The sequence below is a fragment of the Arachis ipaensis genome, chromosome B5 (genome assembly GCF_059453495.1).
Source record: "Arachis ipaensis isolate K30076 ecotype BB chromosome B5, ASM5945349v1, whole genome shotgun sequence".
Classification (NCBI taxonomy): domain Eukaryota; kingdom Viridiplantae; phylum Streptophyta; class Magnoliopsida; order Fabales; family Fabaceae; genus Arachis; species Arachis ipaensis.
The window spans coordinates 34,085,988-34,096,030 of record NC_142440.1 but is presented as its reverse complement, the minus strand read 5'-3'; the positions used below and the strand labels follow the sequence as shown (position 1 = coordinate 34,096,030).

Sequence of the window (10,043 nt, the reverse complement as noted above, 5' to 3'; positions counted from 1 at the left end):
AGAGATCTACATCTTAATCTATGGAGTGTAGAAACTCTACCATTAAAATTACATAAGTGAAAATGTGATCACAGGATCAAAATACGATCCAGGATGTCTAATACAATAGTAAAAGGTCCTATTTATAATAAACTAGCTACTAGGGTTTACAGAAGTAAGTAATTGATGCATAAATCCACTTCCGGGGCCCACTTGGTGTGTGCTTGGGCTGAGCTTGAGTGTTACACGTGTAGAGGTCATTCCTGGAGTTGAACGCCAATTTTGGTACCAGTTTGGGCGTTGAACTCCACTTTGCAACTTGTTTCTGGCGCTGGACGCCAGAATTGGGCAGAGAACTGGCGTTGAGCGCCAGTTTGCGTCGTCTAAACTTGGACAAAGTATGGACTATTATACATTGCTGGAAAGCCCTGGATGTCTACTTTCCAACGCAATTAAAAGCGCGCCATTTGGAGTTCTGTAGCTCCAGAAAATCCATTTTGGATGCAGGGAGGTCAGAATCCAACAGCATCAGCAGTCCTTCTTCAACATCTGAATCTGATTTTTGCTCAAGTCCCTCAATTTCAGCCAGAAATTACCTGAAATCATAGAAAAACACACAAATTCATAGTAAAGTCCAGAAATGTGAATTTAACATAAAAACTAATGAAAACATCCCTAAAAGTAACTAGATTATACTAAAAACATACTAAAAACAATGCCAAAAAGCGTATAAATTATCCGCTCATCACAACACCAAACTTAAATTGTTGCTTGTCCCCAAGCAACTGAAAATCAAATAGGATAAAAAGAAGAGAATATACTATAAATTCCAAACTATCAATGAAACATAGCTTCAATCAGATGAGCGGGACTTGTAGCTTTTTTGCCTCTTGAATAGTTTTGGCATCTCACTTTATCCATTGAGGTTCAGAATGATTGGCATCTATAGGAACTCAAAGTTCAGATAGTGTTATTGATTCTCCTAGTTCAGTATGATGATTCTTGAACACAGCTATTTTATGAGTCTTGGCCGTGGCCCTATGATGCCAGGGCATCTTGGCCAGTTTCACTGACCTTTTCTTTACTGTTTTTAGGATAGTTTCATACATTTCTTTAGGAAATAAGCTAGTTTTGGGTAAATATTCACTTATGCCTTGATTCAAGCATACATTGTGCATTTTACATAATTTCATGAGGATTTTGCATAAGTTTAGTGACAAATATTATGTTGCATTACTCATGACTTGGACTAGAGCTTTGATGCACTTTATTGCTTGATTTCAGGACCAAAAAGGAAGCAAGAAAAGGGGAGGTAACTTGCAAGATTAATGAGAAAAGTGATTGCCAATAACATTCTCAAAAAGCCATCAATGCCCACGTTAGAGAGTCACGTTAACTAAGTTAACGTGAACTCTAACGTGGAGAAGGGAAGTTGAGCCAACGTTAGTGACACTTAACATTGTCACTAACGTTGGCAATTACCCATAAGTGGGTTAACGTGGCCTCTAACGTTAAGGGGGGAAGAGAAGCCAACGTTAGTGACACTCAACATTGTCACTAACGTTGGCCTATGGTGCAAAGTACCACGTTAACTCCCACGTTAACTTGGTTAACGTGGGAACAAACGTAAAGGATGAAGAGTTGTCGACAACGTTAGTGACACTCAACATTGTCACTAACGTTGAAGCAACCACACAACCCCCAAGAGTCACGTTAACCTCCACGTTAACTTAGTTAACGTGGAAGCTAACGATGAGGAATGAAGGATGAGCCAACGTTAGTGACACTCAACATTGTCACTAACGTTGGGATGGCTAAAGATGGCCACGTTAGAGGCCACGTTAACCTAGTTAACGTTGACTCTAACGTGAGACCCAGGGGAACATTGGAACGTTAGTGACAATGTTGAGTGTCACTAACGTTCTCGAAGGTTGGCAAGGACCACGTTAGAAGCCACGTTAACCTAGTTAACGTGGGCTTTAACGCGAAACAAGAAGGGGCACACTGGAACGTTAGTGACAATGTTGAGTGTCACTAACGTTCTCGAAGGATTAACAAGGCAACGTTAAAAGCCACGTTAACCTAGTTAACGTGGATTTTAACGTAAGGCAAAGGGGTGCATTGGAACGTTAGTGACAATGTTAAGTGTCACTAACGTTCTCGAACTTATATTCTCACTAAATATTAACACCCCTAACGTCCTGAGCTGAAGTCTCTGCCCACTTAGCACTTTTTCTATGCAAGTAAAGCCAAGCCCAAATGAAGAAAAGAACTGCTTCAAACTCAAGATCCAAAGGCCCAAGACTTGAAGAGTAAACTAGAAGCTGAGAAGAGTAGTATATATAGGAGTAGCTTTGAATTGTAAAGAAGTGCTGGAAGCTGGGAAAAAGGAGAACTACTCTCTGTGTTTTACTTTCTTTGCAATTTCTAGTTTTATGATGTATTCTCCATCTTTGTTTTCATTTTCAAGAGCTATGAACAACTAAACCCCTTTCATTGGGTTAGGGAGCTCTGTTGTAATTTGATGGATCAATACTAATTTTCATTATTCTTCTTCTATCTTTCCTCTTGATTTTACTTGAAAGCTTTCGATCTTCATCCCATTGAGTAGTTATCTTGGAAGAGAAGCTATTCAAACTTGGATCTCTTTTGAACCTTGAAAGAGGAATGAAGAGATCAAGCTAGAAATGCTTTCTCATGCTGGACCAAATTGAGTTTGGATGGGTATGTGACTATAACCCTCTCAATACTTGGTTTGGGAAATGCATGTGGTATAATCAGTGACCATACTTCATCTCTTCTCATGAGCAATTGACCAAGGAATTGGCTATTGATCAAGATTTGAGAGATTGAATTGCAAGAAATTGTAATTCAATCACTTAAGATTGCCAAGGAGATCAATGAGTGCATTGATTGAGAAAGAGATGAAAATGAACTTGATCTGGAGAATTGCAACATCTCCTAAGCCCAATGAACTCCCCATCTCTGATCTTACCCATTCTCTTTAATTTCTGTCATTTACTTTTATGAGCAAATCCCCCATTCCCATTTAAAATTCTGCAATTTATTTTCAGTCATTTACTTTCAGTCCTTTAATTCTAGCATTTACTTTTCTGTTATTTACATTTCCGCCATTTTAATTTCTGCAACTCTCAACCCAAATTCTGGATTTTCTCAACTAGAACATTCTTCTAATTAAAGTTGCTTGATTAATCAATCATTGTGGGATTCGACCTCACTCTATTGTGAGTTTTTACTTGACGACAACTTCGATACACTTGCCGAAGGGAGATTTGTTGAGAGACAAGTTTTCCGTGCATCAAGTTTATGGCGCCGTTGCCGGGGATTGATTGTGCATCAACAATGATTACATTGGAAGATCACTAGATTGAGCATTTTTATTTTGTGAATTTCATTTTTCTGTTTGAGTGATTTACTTTTTGTTTTAGTTAAACTTCTTCCCTTCTCCCTCTACCCGTTTATTTTTCTTTGTTATTTTCAATTCTGTTTGCTAATCCACTAACTGTTTGATATATTGCATCACCCACAACTAACAATAACTCTGACACAAATACTGTCTGCACCTATTTTCTTTGCTTGCACTTGTTGGTTGTATGATAGGGAGAAGAAGCGGGGCTTCAACTTCCTTTGATTCTGAACCTGAGAGAACCTTCCTTAGACTAAGGAGGGAGGCAAAAGAAAAGCGTGTAGTTGGTGCTGAAGAAGAGGAGGAACACTTTGAGGAATACTTTGAACCTAACATGAAAGAAAATATGGAAAATCATCATGAAGAAGAGACTCACAACCATGGCAGAGGAAGTGGAGCAAATCATGCTGGGGAGGATAGAAGAGTTTTGGGCTCTTACATCAATCCAAACCCAGGCAATTGTGGAAGTAGCATCCAAAAGCCAACAATCCATGCCAACAACTTTGAACTTAAACCACAACTCATCACCCTTGTTCAGAACAACTGTTCGTTTGGAGGAAGTGTTCAAGAAGACCCCAATCAACATTTAACCACCTTCTTGAGAATATGTGACACAGTGAAGTCTAATGGTGTTCATCCTGACGCCTATAGACTGCTCTTATTTCCCTTCTCACTCAGGGACAAGGCAGCCAAGTGGCTGGAATCCTTCCCAAGGGAGAGCTTGACAACTTGGGAAGATGTGGTGAACAAATTCTTAGCAAGATTCTACCCTCCTCAACGAATCAATAGGCTGAGAGCTGAGGTTCAAACTTTCAGGCAACAAGATGGTGAGACTCTATATGAAGCATGGGAGAGGTTCAAGGACTTAACAAGGAGGTGTCCACCTGACATGTTCAATGAATGGGTGCAGCTGCACATTTTTTATGAAGGGCTCTCTTATGAGTCAAAGAAGGCCGTAGACCATTCATCTGGATGATCCTTGAACAAGAAAAAGACCATTGAGGAAGCCATAGATGTTATTGAAACAGTAGCAGAAAACGACTACTTCTATGCTTCCGAAAGAGGGAACACAAGAGGAGTGATGGAGCTAAACAATGTAGATGCTCTGTTGGCGCAAAACAAGCTCATTACCCAGCAGCTGGCTGACCTCACCAAGAAGATGGAGAGGAACCAAGTAGCAGCAATCTCCACTTCGTCAACAACACAAGAAGGAGTGAATGAAGAAGCAGAGGGGAGTCAAGAGCAAGCCAATTACATTGGGAATTCACCAAGGAAAAACTATGATCCATACTCCAAGACTTATAACCCTGGATGGAGAAACCACCCAAACTTTGGGTGGGGAAGTGAGCAAGATCAAAAGCAATTCACCCAGAGGACATCTCAACACCCCCACAACAACACTTCTCCACATACTTATCAAAACCAAAACAGCACGTCTGCTCCGAATCACTCATCAATTGATGACAAGCTCTCTAAGATTGAAGCCTTACTTGAAGGAATATGCCAAGAGATTCAAGAAAATAAGGTGTTCAAAGAGGAGGTGCGAGCCAATATTAAGAACCAGGGAGAGACCATCAGGAAGCTGGAATTCCAGGTGGGATATTTAGCTGAGAAGATTCCCAAACCTACTGATAGCTTCCCAAGTGACACGAAAAAAAACCCCAAGGGAGAAGCAAAGAAAGTAAGATGGGAAGATTGCAAAATGGTCACTACAAGTGATCAAGAGATTGAAGACAAGCAAAGCAAAGTATGCAAACAACCTGAAGACAACTCAACAAAGGAGGATAGAGATCACAAAGAACCAGAAATCTCACAACAAGAGCTGCTGAAGCTCTATGCACCATTCCCTCAACTGCTCAATGGTGCTGTGGAAAAAAGAATATACTCAAGGTTCCTAGACTTGTTTGCATCTCTGCATATGAACATACCATTCATCAAGGCAATTCAACAAATGCCTGCATTCATCAAGTATATGAAGGAACTTCTTCCCAGGAAAAGCTCACTCAAGGGAGGGCAGACTATAGTGATGAACAAGGAATGTAGTGCCCTTATTCAACCTGAGTTGCCTACAAAAAGAAGAGACCCAGGAAGTTTTCATATACCTTGTGCCATAGGTGAAAACATGTTCGACAGAGCACTATGTGATTTAGGGGCCAGCATCAACTTACTACCCTTATCCCTGGTGAAGAGGCTGCAGATCAATGAGATAATGCCCACAGATGTCATTATCAGACTGGCTGACAAAACTCAAAAGCAAGCAATAGGAGTGGTGGAAAATGTGTTGCTAAAGGTTGGGAAGTACTTTCTCCCAACAGACTTTGTCATTCTGGACATGGAAGAGAGTCACACTCATCCAATCATATTGGGAAGGCCATTCCTAGCTACGGCCAGAGCACTTATTGATGTAGAGAAAGGGGAGCTAATATTGAGAATCCATGATGAACGACTCAGCTTCAATGTTTTCAAACTCTCGCAAGAAACAGATCAAGAGGACAAGGAACTAAGCACAAATGATAATGAGACACTGAAGGAGGAAACAAGCACTGAAGCACAGCCAGTTCATTCTGAGATCCCCTTAACTGATAAACAAGGAAAACAGTAATTGCCACAGCTCAAAGAAAAGTTGGAGGAACCCAAACCTCTAGAGGCAGGTGAAGACAGCATCACAACTCCTTGGAGAAAAGAGGTCACCAAGGGGAAGGCAACCTCAAAAGAAACAAAGAAGAAGGTACCAAGAGGGTGGAAGAACAAGAAGATCCCTACGGAAGACTTCTCTCCAGGGGATAGATTTGTCTCAGCCTACTTCCCAGATATTCCCCCTAATCTCCCTACTGTGCCATCTCAATTACCCAAGGTCTTCACTATCAACAGAGTTCTTTCCCTGGAACATGTGGAGATTATTGATCCAACCAATGGATACAAGTCCACAGCAAGAGGGGAGGACTTTAAGCACTACCAACCACCATGATGAAGGAAAAACGTCAAGCTAGTGACGCTAAAGAAGCGCTTCATGGGAGGCAACCCATGTTTTATATGCTTTCAAATGATAATGAATAAGTCAATCTTTATGAGCTTCAATCCAAACTTAACAAACAATTGGTGAAAATCTTCTTATGCAGAATATAGTGAGGAACAAGTTTGGTGTTCAAAGCAAACCAAGTTGCATGCTAGTCTTGGGAGCTTTGAACACAAAACTTTCATCACACTGATCCAAACTAAGTTTGGTGTCACCTTATGGTGCCACCAAAATGCATATAAAGACCCACCAATAGTTAGTTAGTTAGTTGGAATTCATAAACAAACAATCAAATCCTTTCTTTCATTTTTATTCTTGCTGAGCATAAAAAGGGATTGATTGGACAATTAAATGGGGGAGATTTCGCCACTTAATGAAGAGCACTACACACATGTCTCAAGAGGGAACGCATGGGGAAACGCTGCCATGCAACATTGGAGAAAGAAAACCCTTGAAGACCGAACCAATCACTCTCATTAAAGTGATGATCCTTGTCTTTCCTTCATATACAACCCCATCCGTCCATCTAGTAAACATTCATGCAATCCACACCCTTCACTCACTCATGATTTTCTTATATAAGTGAACCTTAGTGCATGCTCACTCCTCACATCCAAATCCCCACTCTCCACACTTCTATTGGCACACTAAACTCTTCATCACAAATTGCTTTAACCAACCCACTCTTCATCTATCCGAAGCCCCAAACCCCCTCAAACAACAATTCAAGTCATGGCATCATCAAGCTCAAAGAGGCAAAAGAGGAAGGGGCCTATGGAGAGTGCTCCTTTTGATGACAAGAGATTCAAGACTATCTTTCATGAGCATGAATTTGAGCGGATAAGTGCTAGAAGGATATTGCCAGAATTAATCTTCCAAATCAATGCCAATGAATCACCACAGATTTGGAGAAAAATCGAACAGAGGGGGTGGCAATTGCTCACCAGTCCAGAGGGGAAGATCAATGGAAACCTTATCAAAGAATTCTATGCAAATGCAGTTAGAGAGGATAAGACCAAAGCCCCAACCTTCAAAAGCTATGTGAGAAGAAGGGAGGTGGACTTCAGCCCAAGTGCCATAACAAGAGCTCTTCACTTGAAATCACCTCATTTTGATGAGCAGAGTTATCAAGCAAGGATAAGTAGAAGCCCTGATAAGGATGACCTCTCAGAAATAGTATCAGATATCTGTGTCATAGCCGCTGACTGGGAGAGGTATTCAGATGGGAGACCAAAATTCATAAAAAGGGGAGACTTTCACCCTGAAGCCAAAGGGTGGTTTGAGCTTGTAAGGAGGTCCATCCTACCAGCTGCTAATAATTCAGAGGTTAACATCAATCGAGCCACTATGGTACAATGCTTAGTGCAAGGTGGGGAAATCAAAGTGCATGAGCTCATTGCCGAAGGGATTCAAGAGTCAGCTGAGAAAGCTGACTCAGGTGCCAGACTTTGGTACCCCAGCACCATTCCCCGCTTGTGCAACAAGGCCAAGGTAATATTTGAGGACAGCAGCCTAGACTGGGTGAACCCAGGGAGGCCAGTCACACTCGAGCGAATGGTCTATACCACACCGGCTCAGCAACTAAGAAGGCCACATATAGGAAGGCAAAGGGCCCAGGAAGAAGCTCATCAAGAGGAATATCATCAAGAAGATTATCAACAAGAAGAGCATCATGACCCAGCCAACTTGAATATGACTCACCTTCTAAGAGCCATTGAAGATTTGGGACAGAGACATATGGAAGAACAAGAGCAAATACTGAACCTTCAAACCAACTGGCTGAGCCAACAGGAAGCATGGCAAAAACAACAAATGGAGCAGCAGCAGGAACACTACTCCCGGCTCACTCAAGCCATCAACCAAGTGAATGAGAGGCAAGAACTTCAAGAGAAGCACTTGCAAGAACTCAACCAGCGGCAGATAGCCCAAATGAAAACTTTCAATGAGTTCAGTGTACTCAATGAAGGAAGGCAACTACATAGGGAGGAGTTCTATGTAAATACTCAAGCCAAGTTAAACTACATGACCAGTAATATGCATCAGGTACACTATGCCATCCCTACATATGATGAGGTCCAAAAAGATTTTGTAGAACAAGAAGAGAGGAAGGTGAAACAGCAAAAGGGGACACTCAAGAAGAAGATGGAAGATGGTGGTTTCTGGAAGAAGCTGCTTGGAAAAGGCAAAGGAAGTGGAAGCACAAGCATTCAAGAGAGACACAATGAGGACAAGCAAGGAGGGGAGCAGGGGCATCCACATGAATGAAAGGTGGTGGAGTTCTTTTTAGTCCATTGTTTTATATGCTTTAAATAAGGAAGATCTTGTATGAAATAGAACCTGCTTCCATGTTATGTTTAAACTTTTTAAAATTCTGTCTTTTAAGTTTTCCTTCTGAATAGGTCCATGATTGCTGGTTTAAATGTCACTGCAGCATTCCCTTATTTACTTGTAAGCTTGTCCCTTTTTATCAAATTGAAGAAGAGAATGATTATGTTTTTAAAAGACCAGAGTAGAGTTCCTAATGTGGAGGTGCATTCATAAATCTTTGGGGTAGTCATAAGTTAGCTAAGTTGGATCAACCACAAGGTTAGGAGGACAACTATCTATCCTGAATACTTGACTTTGGATATACTCATGAGACTAAGTTAATAACAAGATCCTAAGAAGAGAAAAGGCAAAGAACAATGGAAGTGAAAAACAAAAGAAAAAGAGTAAGCAACAAGGCTAGGCATCAATGGTTTTAATCTTGAGGCAAGTGTCTGTGGTGCTCCTGTGTGAGGGATCTACTTGGATGAATAAGCTCTTAGGGGTGCTTTATCACTTGGTAACTTGGGTTAACTAACCCGTGATTATCAGCTGAAAATCCACTATCAAGAGTAACCCTCACTACAGAGCATTTAGTAACCCAAAGAGGTGCTGGACACCAAGGTCTCAAGAAAAGAAAATAAATAAACTATATGCCTGTGGTGTGTATGTATGAGGGAGAGACTTGAGGGAGTAAGTCCTTAGGGGTGCTTCAACACCTAGCACCTTGAACCAACTGGTTCGGGAGTGTTGGCTGAAAGCTTATCTTAAAGAGTTGCCCCCTTACAGAGCACTTAGCCTAAATAACACAAATAACCCTTGAAATAACAATAAAAGGATCAATGAATAAAAGTCTCATGAGATATAAACAAAGTAAGTGTTTAGGGACATGATAAAGGTCTGAAAGCCAGTAATGGAATGAACCTAAGTTGCTATGCATGAAACCACCATAAAATCAGTAATATGACTCCCACAAGTATGACTCATTCCTCTAGATATTCCATTTATCATTCTCTTGTTCCAGTACTTGCTTAGGGACAAGCAAGCTTTAAGTTTGGTGTTGTGATGCCAGGGCATCTTGGCCAGTTTCACTGACCTTTTCTTTACTGTTTTTAGGATAGTTTCATACATTTCTTTAGGAAATAAGCTAGTTTTGGGTAAATATTCACTTATGCCTTGATTCAAGCATACATTGTGCATTTTACATAATTTCATGAGGATTTTGCATAAGTTTAGTGACAAATATTATGTTGCATTACTCATGACTTGGACTAGAGCTTTGATGCACTTTATTGCTTGATTTCAGGACAAAAAAGG

General features: G+C 40.8%; 1 non-coding gene across 1 annotated transcript; it reads right to left on the bottom strand.

Moving 5' to 3' along the window:
* Positions 1-4,193: 4,193 nt before the first annotated feature.
* On the bottom strand, positions 4,194-4,297 carry LOC148563808 (small nucleolar RNA R71). The gene has a single exon (XR_015885132.1). It is a non-coding gene; the product is annotated as a small nucleolar RNA R71 (small nucleolar RNA).
* Between the last annotated feature and the right edge of the window lie 5,746 nt (positions 4,298-10,043).